Here is a 13,646-nt window from a genome sequence, read left to right on the forward strand (position 1 = left end):
CTTATCAGCTTCAGAAACACTAGGCTCTACTTCATTCAATATTCTTTCGAACATTCTTACCCATTTTGTGCAAGATCTATAACAACTAAATCTTTTTCTAGGAGGACGACCACAGCATAGGGTTCTTGGAAATCTGAAACAGAAGATAAGAATAAAAACGATTCAACGGTGCCACACACACTATGTCTTAAAAGGACATATTTTTCTATAGTAACTGAAAGTGAGTTTAGTCATTTCAATGCCTTCTTCTTTTAGAAAGCCACAAACATTTTGGTTAGTATATCGAGAAGCTTTGTTGAGGTCAAGCTCTGGGAAACCCCTAGAATGGAAACCGGTTATTCTTAGCTTTCCTCCGAGCTCCCAGGAGGTCCTATTGGTTATCTGCTGACAAACACGTGAAATCAAATATTTTTTCTGAGCTCATCCACTAGAAACGGGAATACAATCCCTAGATGACACTGCAGTTTCCTTTTAAGAGAAGGCAGAAAGTATTGATAGCTGGACGACAGCCACAGTGATTTGCAATAACAAATGTCCAAAATAAGTACATTACCAAAAGGAATTTTCTGGGGAACATTCAGAATGATAAAGAATGTCAATCCATAGTAATAGGTCAACCAGGCTGTAAACTTAATAGGGGTTGGAAAAGCAGCAGAAAGAAACCTAAATCTAAAACAATGGAGCTTCAGTTTCTAGCAGGTGAGAAGGATCTATACTAGAAAGCCTCATTTTCTTTAAATTGCTTAGAGTCTTTAAACAGTTCAGTCACTTTAAGAATCAAGTGTGGGTTCCTGTCATTGCTACAGAAAAGTGGTCTTTAGAAGCTTACGATACCCACTAGTTTGCCTAAATTTACACTGTATTACATAAGGGTATATTTAATAATATATCAAAAGTTATTCATTTGAATCCTCAATTTCTAGCACAATTTTAATTCAAAAACGTTTTGCTTTTACCAACTTTTACTCAACTCTGTACACATGAACAGCCTACATATTCACTGTGGGATTTTTTTTAAAACTCTGAACATGATATTTTTTATTTTGAATATTTGCAGGACAATGATCAAATAGGTAAAGCACCTATAACACTCACCATTAGAATATGGAGTTTCGCAAAGGGTTAGAAAATCCACAATAGAATAATCCATTTCCAAAACAGCTGTACTTTTACCATGCATGACCGTTAAGCATGGTCTTCTTCCAACTGTATCATATGCTAAGCCACCAGATAGTATTATAAAGGGCTCCCTGAAATTAAAAAACAAACGATTATTGGGTAAAACATGCTATTTTTTTTACTTAGTAAAAGAGTAATGGACTGTGAGTTCCAAGATTAGGATCAAGCCTGAAAATATATCATCAGTTACAATTGTATTACTCAATCTATGCCTTATACTTAGTCATATGCTAAGTATTATTATAATAAAGTAACATCGACAGCCTTCAAGAACCAGAGATTGACACATTCGAATGTCAATAAAATGTAGCATCCATCAATGTCAACTTCCTTTACACAGGACTATACAGCAGACTTCTGCATTCGGATTCATACAAATTGCAAATTTACTAAATTTTGGTAAGAAGCCCCCCGAAAATGAGACCAGACCCCCCCCATGAAACGATCAAAAAATTGTTTGCAAATTAGTTTTATTTTTTAAGCATACTATTTAGTCTGAAACAATATGTCAGAAAAACACCTGTAAATTTACCAGACTAAACTCACAATAAACAAACAACATGATTAAATATTTAAAATAAAAACACCTGGTTTCAAAGGGAAAAAAAGCATGTATGAAATACATAAAGCAAACTCAAGGCTAGTTGAAATAAAATAAAAAAATAGAAATTGTCATTATCAGTTCACTTTTCTTATTTCTTATGATGAAAGAGCTTCATGTTTCCATTTCTTACCAAAACAATCATGCTCCATAATGTAAGCAAAACGGGGTGGTTTAGCAGCTATAAAATCTCTTCCTCGTTTCCAGTTCCTGCAACATGCAGAGCTGGTGGCAACGCAACCCCTGGGAGTAAAGCCACTGTAAGGCACCTACCTTAAGTAGCTCCCGGCCGTCCTCTTCTCCTCCCCGGCAGAAACGCCGGCACCGCAGACTGGAGCTGGAAGCAGCCGCTCGCGCACGCGGCCGCTTCATGAATATTCATGAAGCGGACCGCCGGCTGGATTCCGCTGCGTCGCTATGGCGACGCAGGACGCGATCACGTCCCGGACGTCGGGGAACGCCCCCCCGGGCTATTTAAACCTCGAGCACAGTATCCTCAGTGCTCAGTTATACTGGTTCTGTCCGTGTTACGTGAGCTTCCCCCGTATCCTGTATTCATATATATCTTGTTCCTGTTCTCCCGGTATCCGACCCTGGTCTGCTAAACGGCTTCCTGTATTTCTCTGGTTTCCTGACCCTGGCTCTCCCTGCTACTACGTGTACCTCTGGCATCCTGACCTTGGCTCTCCAACCCGACTACGTGTACCTCTGGCATCCTGACCTTGGCTATTCGACCCGACTACGTGTACCTCTGGCGTCCCGACCCTGGTCTTCTAAACGGTTGCCCTCTGACCACTCGTGCTTACAGCTACACCACCAAGTGCCCTGTTATCCTCTCCAGGCCCCTTGCGTGTGTTCTGTTCTTGAGCAAGTGTGTTCCAGTCCTGCATATCGGATTCCTTCCGGTAAGACAAACCTTACAGAATAACTGAGCCACGACATGGAATCCGCAGGAATTTCTGATGCTCTTGCAGCCATCGCTGGACAGATTACTGCACTTACTCGCTCCTTCCAGGACCTCCAAGCCAGCCATGCGCATATGCAGCACCAGCTTCATGAACTGCAAACTAACCCCCCTGGCTCTGGGGCACCATCTCCTGCTCCCGCTCCGCTTCCACCAATGGAGGGGCCCTCTGCTGCTGCTGCTACTCCTGAACCCAAGGCTATTCTTCCCGAGCGCTTCTCAGGAGACAGAGCCAGTTATCGTACCTTCATGACGTCCTGCCAAATCCTGTTCTCTCTCCAACCCAGAACCTACGCCTCTGATCATGTGAAGGTACGAACTGTGATTTCTTTATTATCAGGGGAACCACAGATCTGGGCTCACCATCTACTGCGCACCAATAATCCAGTCCTGAACTCATGGACCGAGTTCAGTCACGCTATGGACACTTTATTTGACGATCCTTTTCGCACTACCTCTGCACATGCTGCCATACGTGCTTTACGACAAGGGAAGAGGCCAGTAGAGGAATACGTGACCGAATTCCGAAGCTTGGCTATGGAAAGCAAGTGGAACGAACCAGCACTGTTAGATCAGTTCCGTCTGGGTTTGGCCGAAGGATTGAAGGATGAACTGGCTCGCGTGGGCATTCCTGATTCCTTAGAAGACCTCATACACCTGGTCATACAGCTTGACCGCAGATTTCGGGAGAGACGCCTGGAACGCGCAGCTTCAGCCATTCCTACCCCGAGACGCCACTTCCCTCCTACGGTTCATACTGCTCCTACGGTTCCTACCGGTCCTCCTCTCCAGTTTCCAGCGATCATGCCTCCTCCAGAAGAACCTATGCAGATCGGAGTGGCACGTGGCCCACTATCAGAAGCCGAGAAGGCCCGTCGTCGGAGGAACAATCTGTGTCTATACTGTGGTGAACCTGGACATCTGATATCTACCTGTCCGCGACGCCCTCCCAGGGGTAAGCCTGCACCTGATAAAGCTTGCCTAAGTTCCTTCCCTAAGGACGGTTCTCCTCACCTGTACATCTCCTTGTTTTTACAGTGGACCAATAATTCTACCACCGTTTCTGCTATCATCGACTCGGGAGCCAGCAGTTGCTTCATGGACCAGGACTTTGCCAAACAACTGCATATACCAACTTCAATTAAGCCAACTCCCATACATATACAAGTGGTCGACGGGTCCCCCCTGTCTACTGGACCCGTTACACACGAAACATCACCACTTCATGCTCTATTGGGGAATAATCATACGGAATACTTGAACTTTGACCTTATTCCGTCACCCATGTTTCCAGTAATTCTTGGCCTACCCTGGCTAAGACTCCATAATCCTACAATTGATTGGTCCAAGGGGACCATCTCCTTCCAATCCCTGTTTTGCCGCAATCAATGCCGGACAGACCACCCTACACTTCTATTGCTTCCTGATTGTTCGCCTCCTCCTCCTGATCCACGTATTCCTAAACAATATGCAGAGTTCCGTGATGTTTTCGAGAAGAAGGGAGCTGATACACTTCCTCCCCAAAGGACTTATGACTGTCCCATTGATCTCCTCCCTGGCGCTCCCATCCCATTCGGCAGGATATTTCCATTATCCGAACCTGAATTACAGCACCTTAAGGATTATATCCAAGAAAATATAGCTAAAGGGTTCATCAGACCTTCCACTTCTCCAGCAGGCGCAGGAATCTTTTTTGTAGAAAAGAAAGATGGGAGTCTGCGACCATGTGTAGACTATCGGGAACTAAATAAGATCACCATTAAAAACAGATATCCGTTACCTCTTATTCCTGAACTCCTGGATCGACTAAAAACTGCGCGGATCTTTTCCAAGATTGATCTCCGAGGGGCTTATAATTTGGTCCGCATACGTAAAGGAGATGAGTGGAAGACCGCTTTCCGAAGTCGATATGGACATTTCGAATATCTTGTCATGCCCTTTGGGCTCTGCAATGCCCCTGCTACCTTCCAACATTTTTTAAATGACGTCTTTCGGGACTATCTGGATGTCTTTATGGTGGTCTATCTGGACGATATTCTCATATTCTCGTCAAACCTATCTGATCACCGCGACCAGGTCAAAATGGTTCTCGACCGTCTACGCACACATCACCTTTATGCTAAGCTGGAAAAATGCCAATTTGAAGCTGATCAGGTAGAATTCCTGGGATTCATCATTACGCCTGGAAACCTACAGATGGATCCTAAAAAGGTGTCAGCTATCTTGGAGTGGCCAGTACCTTCTGATAAAAAAGGGGTCCAACGTTTTATTGGCTTTGCTAACTATTATCGCAAATTCATTAGAAACTTCTCTCATGTTATCGCGCCCATCACCAAGTTGACTCGTCAATACTCCCGTTTTGCCTGGACACTAGAAGCACAGAACGCGTTCGACGCTCTCAAACAACACTTCACCACTGCTCCCATCCTTATTCAACCCATGGTGGCGGAACCGTTCCATTTGGAGGTGGATGCTTCGGATCTAGCGGTAGGAGCAGTTCTGTCCCAACGACATGGGGAGAAACAAAATTTGCATCCTGTGGCCTACTACTCGCGTAAACTCACCCCGGCCGAGATGAACTATAGTGTGGGGGACAGAGAACTACTGGCCATCAAACAGGCTCTGGATACCTGGCGTCATCTGCTAGAAGGGACTCAACATCCAGTAACGGTATATACTGACCACCGGAACCTGGAGTATCTTCGCTCCGCACGGCGTCTATGCTCCAGACAGGCTCGGTGGGCTCTCTTTTTCACGAGATTTAACCTTCATATTACGTATCGCCCTGGATCCCGTAATACCAAAGCAGACGCCTTGTCTCGGTTACCTACTGTATCGAGTTGTCCCGAGACTCAACCGGATACTATTCTTCCTTCCAGCCTCTTCCTCACACACCAACCATCTCTCATGGACTTCATTCGCTCCTTATCCCGCAGAGCCGTAGTTCCGAGAACTAATCCTCCGGTTCATCGTACCCGAAACTTATTATACTATCGGGATAAGATATTTGTACCGACCCCGGCCCGTTTAAAGGTTCTACAAGCATGCCATGATTCTCTCCTCTCCGGACATGGGGGCATTAAGAAGACTACAGACCTCGTTCGACGTCAATTCTGGTGGCCTTCGCTAGACCAAGATGTGACCTCGTTTGTCCGTTCATGTACTACCTGCGCTCGTACCAAGACCCTCCGTAGAAAACCAACGGGCCTTCTCCGCCCATTACCTATTCCTTCGGTTCCCTGGTCTAAAATTTCTATGGACTTTATTGTCGATCTACCACCCTCCAAGAAACATGACACAATCATGGTGGTGATCGATAGATTCACCAAAATGGCACATTTTATTCCCACAATTGGCATTCCTTCCGCTTCCATCACAGCCACCTTGTTCCTGGACACAGTGTTCCGGCTTCATGGATTACCACGAACTATCACTTCAGACCGTGGAGTGCAATTCACATCTCGTTTCTGGAAGGTGTTCTGCCGCAAGCTGCACATTCGTCCCACTTTGTCCACGGCCTTTCATCTGCAAACCAACGGTCAGACCGAACGTCTAAATCAAATATTAGAGCATTACTTAAGATGTTACACCACGCACCTTCAGAATGATTGGCTCCAATTTCTCCCTTCCGCAGAATTCACCTATAATAATCAAACACAGCGATCTATAAAGATGTCTCCATTCTTCGCAAACTATGGTTACCATCCTATCATGATTCCAGGTCTGCCAACCGAACCTACGATTCCCGGGATCTCGGATCGAGTCACCGTGCTAACAAGACAATTTCAAGTCCTGAAGCAAAACTTAATCAAGGCCAGAAAGGCCTACAAATCATATGCAGATCGCCACCGTTCCAGTCCCCCTACTTACCATTGTGGCGACAAAGTCTGGCTGTCCACAAGTCATTTGCGCCTACAGATTCCTTCCAAGAAACTGGGACCTAAGTTCATTGGCCCATACACTATCACGAAAATCATCAACCCAGTGACAGTGCAATTGAAACTTCCCTCTAGCTGTCGGATTCATCCGGTTTTCCATGTATCGCTGGTCAAACCTTGGGTGGCCAACCCTTTTCCTAACCGGGTACCTCCTCCTCCTGCACCAGTGGTCATCGACGGGATTGAAGAATACGTGGTACAAAAAGTGGTAGATTCCAGGATCCGTCGAGGGCATCTAGAATACCTTATACAATGGAAAGGATATAGCCCAGAAGAAAGGACCTGGGAACCGGCAAGTCAAGTTCATGCTCCATTATGTGTTCAAAAGTTTCATAAACTACATCCTCTCAAGCCAGGCCATCCTCGCCCCCGGAGGTCGCGTCTTGCGGGGGGATCCTGTAAGGCACCTACCTTAAGTAGCTCCCGGCCGTCCTCTTCTCCTCCCCGGCAGAAACGCCGGCACCGCAGACTGGAGCTGGAAGCAGCCGCTCGCGCACGCGGCCGCTTCATGAATATTCATGAAGCGGACCGCCGGCTGGATTCCGCTGCGTCGCTATGGCGACGCAGGACGCGATCACGTCCCGGACGTCGGGGAACGCCCCCCCGGGCTATTTAAACCTCGAGCACAGTATCCTCAGTGCTGTTATACTGGTTCTGTCCGTGTTACGTGAGCTTCCCCCGTATCCTGTATTCATATATATCTTGTTCCTGTTCTCCCGGTATCCGACCCTGGTCTGCTAAACGGCTTCCTGTATTTCTCTGGTTTCCTGACCCTGGCTCTCCCTGCTACTACGTGTACCTCTGGCATCCTGACCTTGGCTCTCCAACCCGACTACGTGTACCTCTGGCATCCTGACCTTGGCTATTCGACCCGACTACGTGTACCTCTGGCGTCCCGACCCTGGTCTTCTAAACGGTTGCCCTCTGACCACTCGTGCTTACAGCTACACCACCAAGTGCCCTGTTATCCTCTCCAGGCCCCTTGCGTGTGTTCTGTTCTTGAGCAAGTGTGTTCCAGTCCTGCATATCGGATTCCTTCCGGTAAGACAAACCTTACAGCCACAATGCAACAACCAAAGTGGGCACTGTGAGTGGTGTCTTGCAAGTTGAAACGATGTATTGAAATGCATCTATGCTTAACCAAGACAACATTTCATCGAGCTCTATGCTAATAAAGTCCGTTCCTCCATAAACTTTCATCAGTCAGAGCGTCTGGCTGGGTGATTAAGACTGAACCATTCTGCTTTTTGCGACAGGCAGCGCGATAAGGAGCCAAGAGTGTTTATCGAGTAGATTTGGCTATGATCACAGAGTTTGAACACGTACAAATGGATAATATGCAGCTGTCTGAAAACATTATGCAGAAACTACAACAATACAGCACAATATTTCTGAAACTGAAATTTGAATGGCCTCTGGCCAAATGCCTGGTGGGCTGCTGGACAGCAGCACTGCTCGCCCACCCGAGCTGCCTCTCCAGTGGCAGCTCGGGTGCTGTGGTGTGCGGCTACCTGCTGGATATGCCCTGTCGCAATTCTCATCAGATGGTCACCTTCTCCATCACCAACCCGGCCCTGGTGGACGTTTGCCTTTAACCTGGGTTTTTTGGTTTTTTTTATAGCAGTAACTAGTGTTGGTTGTCATATTTGTTATCGCCAGTAACTAACACTTGAAGGAAATGCAGAATATGCCAAACAGATTTAGCTTTTTTAGACACACATCAATGTAAGTTTCTTATCATGCACCACTTACCTAAAATAACTTTTAATGAACTATTAAGCTCAAATAACCAATGTTCTCTGTTCTTATATCATGCTATTCCCCTTGGCCCAGCTCATCCTCCCTGTTCCAATCTATGATTCCTGTCACACGTTCCCATCTCACTTTACTCACTTGTCACCAATTGTGGCTCTGCTGCGAAATGGCTTTTCATATGCCGTGCTATAATAAAGGCAATTTTACGCCTCGATAGCTAAATCATTATGTTGCACGTCGTGACAGCAAAGTAATATATCTATTTTTTTTTTAGTTTTATACATTTTGATTTGCAAACTTCTATAATATAATACTGCTCTAATAGGTTCTCACTAGTCATGGCACAATACAAACCACGAGAGCAGCTTTAAAAAAAAACCCCAAAGGCTTAAAGATATTTAGAAAGTATTATATAGAGATACAGGATTATAATTATTTTTCAGACTTGGTGATGCACATTTCTTTATGCAGAAGTCCTAAAAAGGAGAGACATCAGGGGGAAAAAAGAGATAGAAGGATCTGGATTATTCATATGGCTTACTATCACTTCCCGTCATTAATATTATATTTTATTTTCTTGAGTGCCAGCAGATTCTGTAGCACTATTTCAATAACAATAATATCAAAACTGACAATAACATTTAAACACGTAAATATATAAAAGAAGAAAATCAGGTGCAAGCTCTGCTCTCCTATAATCTATGGTCTCCAGTTGTGGTGGGAAAAGCCATATGGAATAACGGTGGATAGTGACATTAGATATTGAGATGATGACATGACTATGATTTCAAGAGTAACTGGCCATCTGGCACACTGTGTGAATGCACCGACACTGCTCCATATGCACCCACGGGCAGACTGGGCGCTCTAGTGTGCGGCTACCGGCTGGGTTTGCCCATAAACATGTGGCCTGTCATATGCAGCCGTTGGCTGCACTTACGTCATTAGGCAGCCAACACCAGCCCTAAAATGCCTGGGCCACTTCGCTATCCCCAGTCCGGCCCTAGCAGGAGTGAATACTAGTCATAACTACTCTATGTTTGCTTCAATATATCAGCACGGTTTGCAAATTAGCAACACTTTTGTAAATTAAGATGAATTCAAGTAAATAAGAAAACTTTTTGTATTTTGTTTTTGGGAAGATACATTTAAGCTCTCTCTTTTGAATGTAGATGTTCAATACCTAATTAAACATGTGTACTTCCTGAAATCAGGTACCATACATCCTCTAAGTAAATCGATAAGTACGGGTTTGAAATGGCCTTAGAGAGCATGGACATTATGCAAGACCTTAGATGTCCTTGCACAAAATAATGGGACCTAATTACTGGAAAGCCATTAACCTAAATTTAGCATAAGGTTTTATTGATTGCAATACAGAGTTCACACTGAATTATAAAGCAATGATTCTTGCTTAATTTCAGGACCTCGTATGCTGCACACATCTACAACAAGACAAACAATGAACAAAATAATAAGAACATATTCTGCAAAGTATAGCATAGGAACAATGGTGTATATTTTGGTGCCTTTTCTGTAAAACCCCTCTCATAATTAACTTGATAAAGGTTCAAATAAAGCCTAGCCAGATTGATGTCCATCTGGGCCATTTAAAACTAAAAAGTGATCTCCACGCAAAATCCGCTAGTTGGCAAGATGCACAATCATGGCCACTTGCCCAACAGTTCCAATTCATCAATCTTTCATAAAAATATTAAGGCTATTATTCAATAAAAAGCATAAAATATTAAACAATATTCCTCTAATTTACAATACCTTTTACATTTGCTTTTTTAATACAGCATTCTACTAATGTAAAAGGTGCTTTTAAAGGGTGTGAAACATGGTAATTAAACATTATATTTCTGTCTCAATGGTCAATAACAGGACAACGTATGCTAGCATGGACTAAGGGTGAGTAGGAGAGGACATCAGTGTTTATATATCGGAAAGACCTTCTTTAGCAACAAGAGAAGGGACATCATCGACAGCAGAGGAAGCCGCCACTGAAAGCTCATGTGACTCTACATGTTATGTTGTAGAAGTCATTAAAGTCTAAAAATTTAAGGTATATGAGGGAAAATGCATGAGACCCATGAGAGGAGGGAAGCATATGAGACGGTAAGATGTTAGGTGGATATTCTGGTTCTAACACCTTTTATAGCTTGTCAATCTTCAGTCGCCTTTACTGAAAGGGTTAACACACACTGCAACCAGCCTTACAGCTGCAGCATGAGCGTTAGAGTGAAGTAATTATAAGTTGTCTTAGCATTTGTCCTTCAGAATAAAACAGAACATTGTACTGATTGAAGTGTTACCATTCGTTGTATCCGATAATGATCTGCACAGAGAAGGGGGGAGGACAAATCTATATAATATCTGACCTTGCCTGGGATGGAGATGTTTATCAGCATGTTGAAGCACGGAGTGTGTTAATTTCTAAGGTTGATAAGCAACTCATTGGATGGGTTTTTGAGTAAAATCTCATTTTAGGTATCCACGAGCACGATTACTGCATAGCTGTAACACCAGGAGAGGAAAATGGGACTTTGGGATCTTAGCCCCAAAGAGGGACTGTGCCTCCTGCAGAAGGGCACTGGGAATATATGTGTACATCATTTAAAAACTTAGCCTGTTAAAATGCCGTAATCAGGCTAAAAAAGAAAACACGAAATTGGGGGTTATAACAAAGTACAACATTAATCAGGTGGCAACATCACAATCATTCTCTATAATGGAAGTAAATATTATAAGACACATTTAAGAATCGTTTACATTTCTGATTAGAATGATTTATGCCCATTATTACTTCTATTTTCGAAGGTAATAAAATATAATTTAATGTAGACTAAAAAAAAGAATTATTAGCTGTGTAAAACCCAGATGCTGCAAAGTCAAGGCAGTGATTCAGAATATTAAATTATGCATAAGCCAAGATTCACTAGTATGATTCTATTTGTCTTGATTCTGTCTATTTTACTTGTTATAATACAAACTTTATTTCAACATAATAATAAAAGACGAAATGGTATATTTCAAAGTAATAAGAGAATCGTATTGATCACACGTCACAGATGGCAGAGTTTGAAATGTCTACAATAATGAGAGCTGGGGTGCCGTAATGCTCCAATAAATGGCCAAGAGAGCAAATTGAGAATGTGATAAAAAAAAAACCACTGCAAATGCTATTCAAACATGACAAAAAAGAAAATAATATAAAATTAGGTAATTACAGCAGGCAGCAAAACATTGCAAGACCTAAAAACAGACACTATTAGCACACAAGGTCAAGACCTCTATGGCATTACACACAGACATAGCGGAGTTAAAACTGTGTGCCGCTTGGACTATTTTTCCAGATCTTTATTAAAATCGCAATTGCTACTTCTGTAGCCTTTCTCCAAGCTCTTATACAAACGCAAGGCAATTCTTGGTCTATAAATCAAGATCCAGACAAATATGTCTAGCCTTGCAGTAAGTGTTTATTTCTATTCGATTTCTTGTATTCATGAATATTGTTTTTATTACAGAACTATCTAGAAACCCATCATGGCTGCTTGATCGACAATAAGGGAACGAGAACAAGCCTCTGAATGAACAGTAATTAGAAAAGGTGGAATATCACAGGAAATTCTTTTTTATTCCCCTAGAAACCTTGGCATCCCATGCTAACATGTGCACTGTGATACTGTATTCATTTGTTTCCCATAGCAACAGCAGAATAATTTACCATAAAGGTAAATGGTCCTCATAATAGATGACTATTTTATAATTTGTTGCCCTAGCTATAGATTCTGAAACGTAATTAGAGATTTTTTAATGTCCATCAAAGAAAGTGGGTTTGAAGTTGTCCCCCCCCCCCCCCCCCGATGTCACTATTTCACTCCACCTGCCACTGTGTTTTGCTTGGATGAAAGCGTATGGGACGTAACCGAGGCATCTACACTGTAGTGGCTGTGCGTGAAACCAGAGTGATTTTAATAGACATGACATCCTCGTAAATTAGTGCCTCAGTCAAATAAAACCGAATGCCTACTTTGAGTAAGTTTAGGGATACCTCTTAGTGGAGTGTAACATGAATAGTCACAAAAAGGCCTCAGCGCTCCCTTCTTCACACTTTTAATCATCTACAAATCATCTAAAGCTGTAGTGTAATCCCTGTGGTATCATGCTAGATGTGAGCTGTAAAGAGCAATAGCGGTAATGTGACTTTGCGCTCCTCCTTCAAGAGGGAGTACCAATAATGGCCATGTATGCAACTTTTCTGACAGTATAGTAGAATTTTTTTTTCTCTGCTTCTACTTTCTGTAACATAGAGAACTAGAGATTACGCAGCCCCTGAGAGAAAACACCAGAGAAGACTATATGCACAAGTAAGGCTCTATACAACTCTATGGTATGTTTTATCAACAACTAACTAGCATTCAGTAGTCAGTAGAACACAATCCTCTACACCACACTTCCTTTTCGCCTTCCACTTACTCATCACATACTTTCTTGTGACAAAGTATATTTTTGTATGACAAACAATCTAGCTCCTCCACATGCACAATCTTGACTATACCGATTCAACATCCCCCCTAATCCCATTAATGCTTAGCTGGGATGTTGGTAAAAAAGATGTCCTCACATTTAACCTTCACAGCTATTCTTCACCGCATTAGATATCAGTGACTGCATTAACCTAAATAGAATCTGAAAGCTCTATAAATGCATTCTGCTTTAATCAGTTTGCTGTGATAGCCGATTTAATGGGATCAGTGTTGGAAAAGGTTGAGTCCTTGAATTCGGAATATCTCTAAAGCACCAAAATCTGTAAAATGTTTACCACTGTTAAAATTGTATAGATTTACAATGCACGGGGTGGTGGTTTTGCTTTAACTGGAAATAAAAAGGGACCCCTCTGCAGCTGAAATTATGTGACACCAAAATCTATTACTGAATCATTCTGAATGAGATCCATTGCATGCTGTCAATATTACAGTGGTGGCGCTACGAACACTCAACACATTTCATCCAAGTAGTGCCTGTGAATCCTAAAAGGTAATCGCATACACCTGCTATTTCAAATTTGGTTTATTAAAGGGACAATGTATCCAGCCTCACCAACAAGGAATTTATACTAAAGTACTTTAATGTGCAGACGTTGCCTGTAGAGAAGCTGCAAGCTCTGGAGCTGCACTCTACAGCAACCACCATTGTCCAATTT

General features: G+C 42.9%; 1 pseudogene; it reads right to left on the reverse strand.

Moving 5' to 3' along the window:
- Positions 1 to 13,646, reverse strand: part of LOC149289877 (syntaxin-binding protein 5-like) — a 181,418-nt pseudogene that overhangs the window by 33,471 nt on the left and 134,301 nt on the right.

Source organism: Sceloporus occidentalis, unplaced genomic scaffold, assembly GCF_023333645.1.
Source record: "Sceloporus occidentalis isolate IW3139 unplaced genomic scaffold, rSceOcc1.0.p SCAF_42, whole genome shotgun sequence".
NCBI lineage: Eukaryota > Metazoa > Chordata > Lepidosauria > Squamata > Phrynosomatidae > Sceloporus > Sceloporus occidentalis.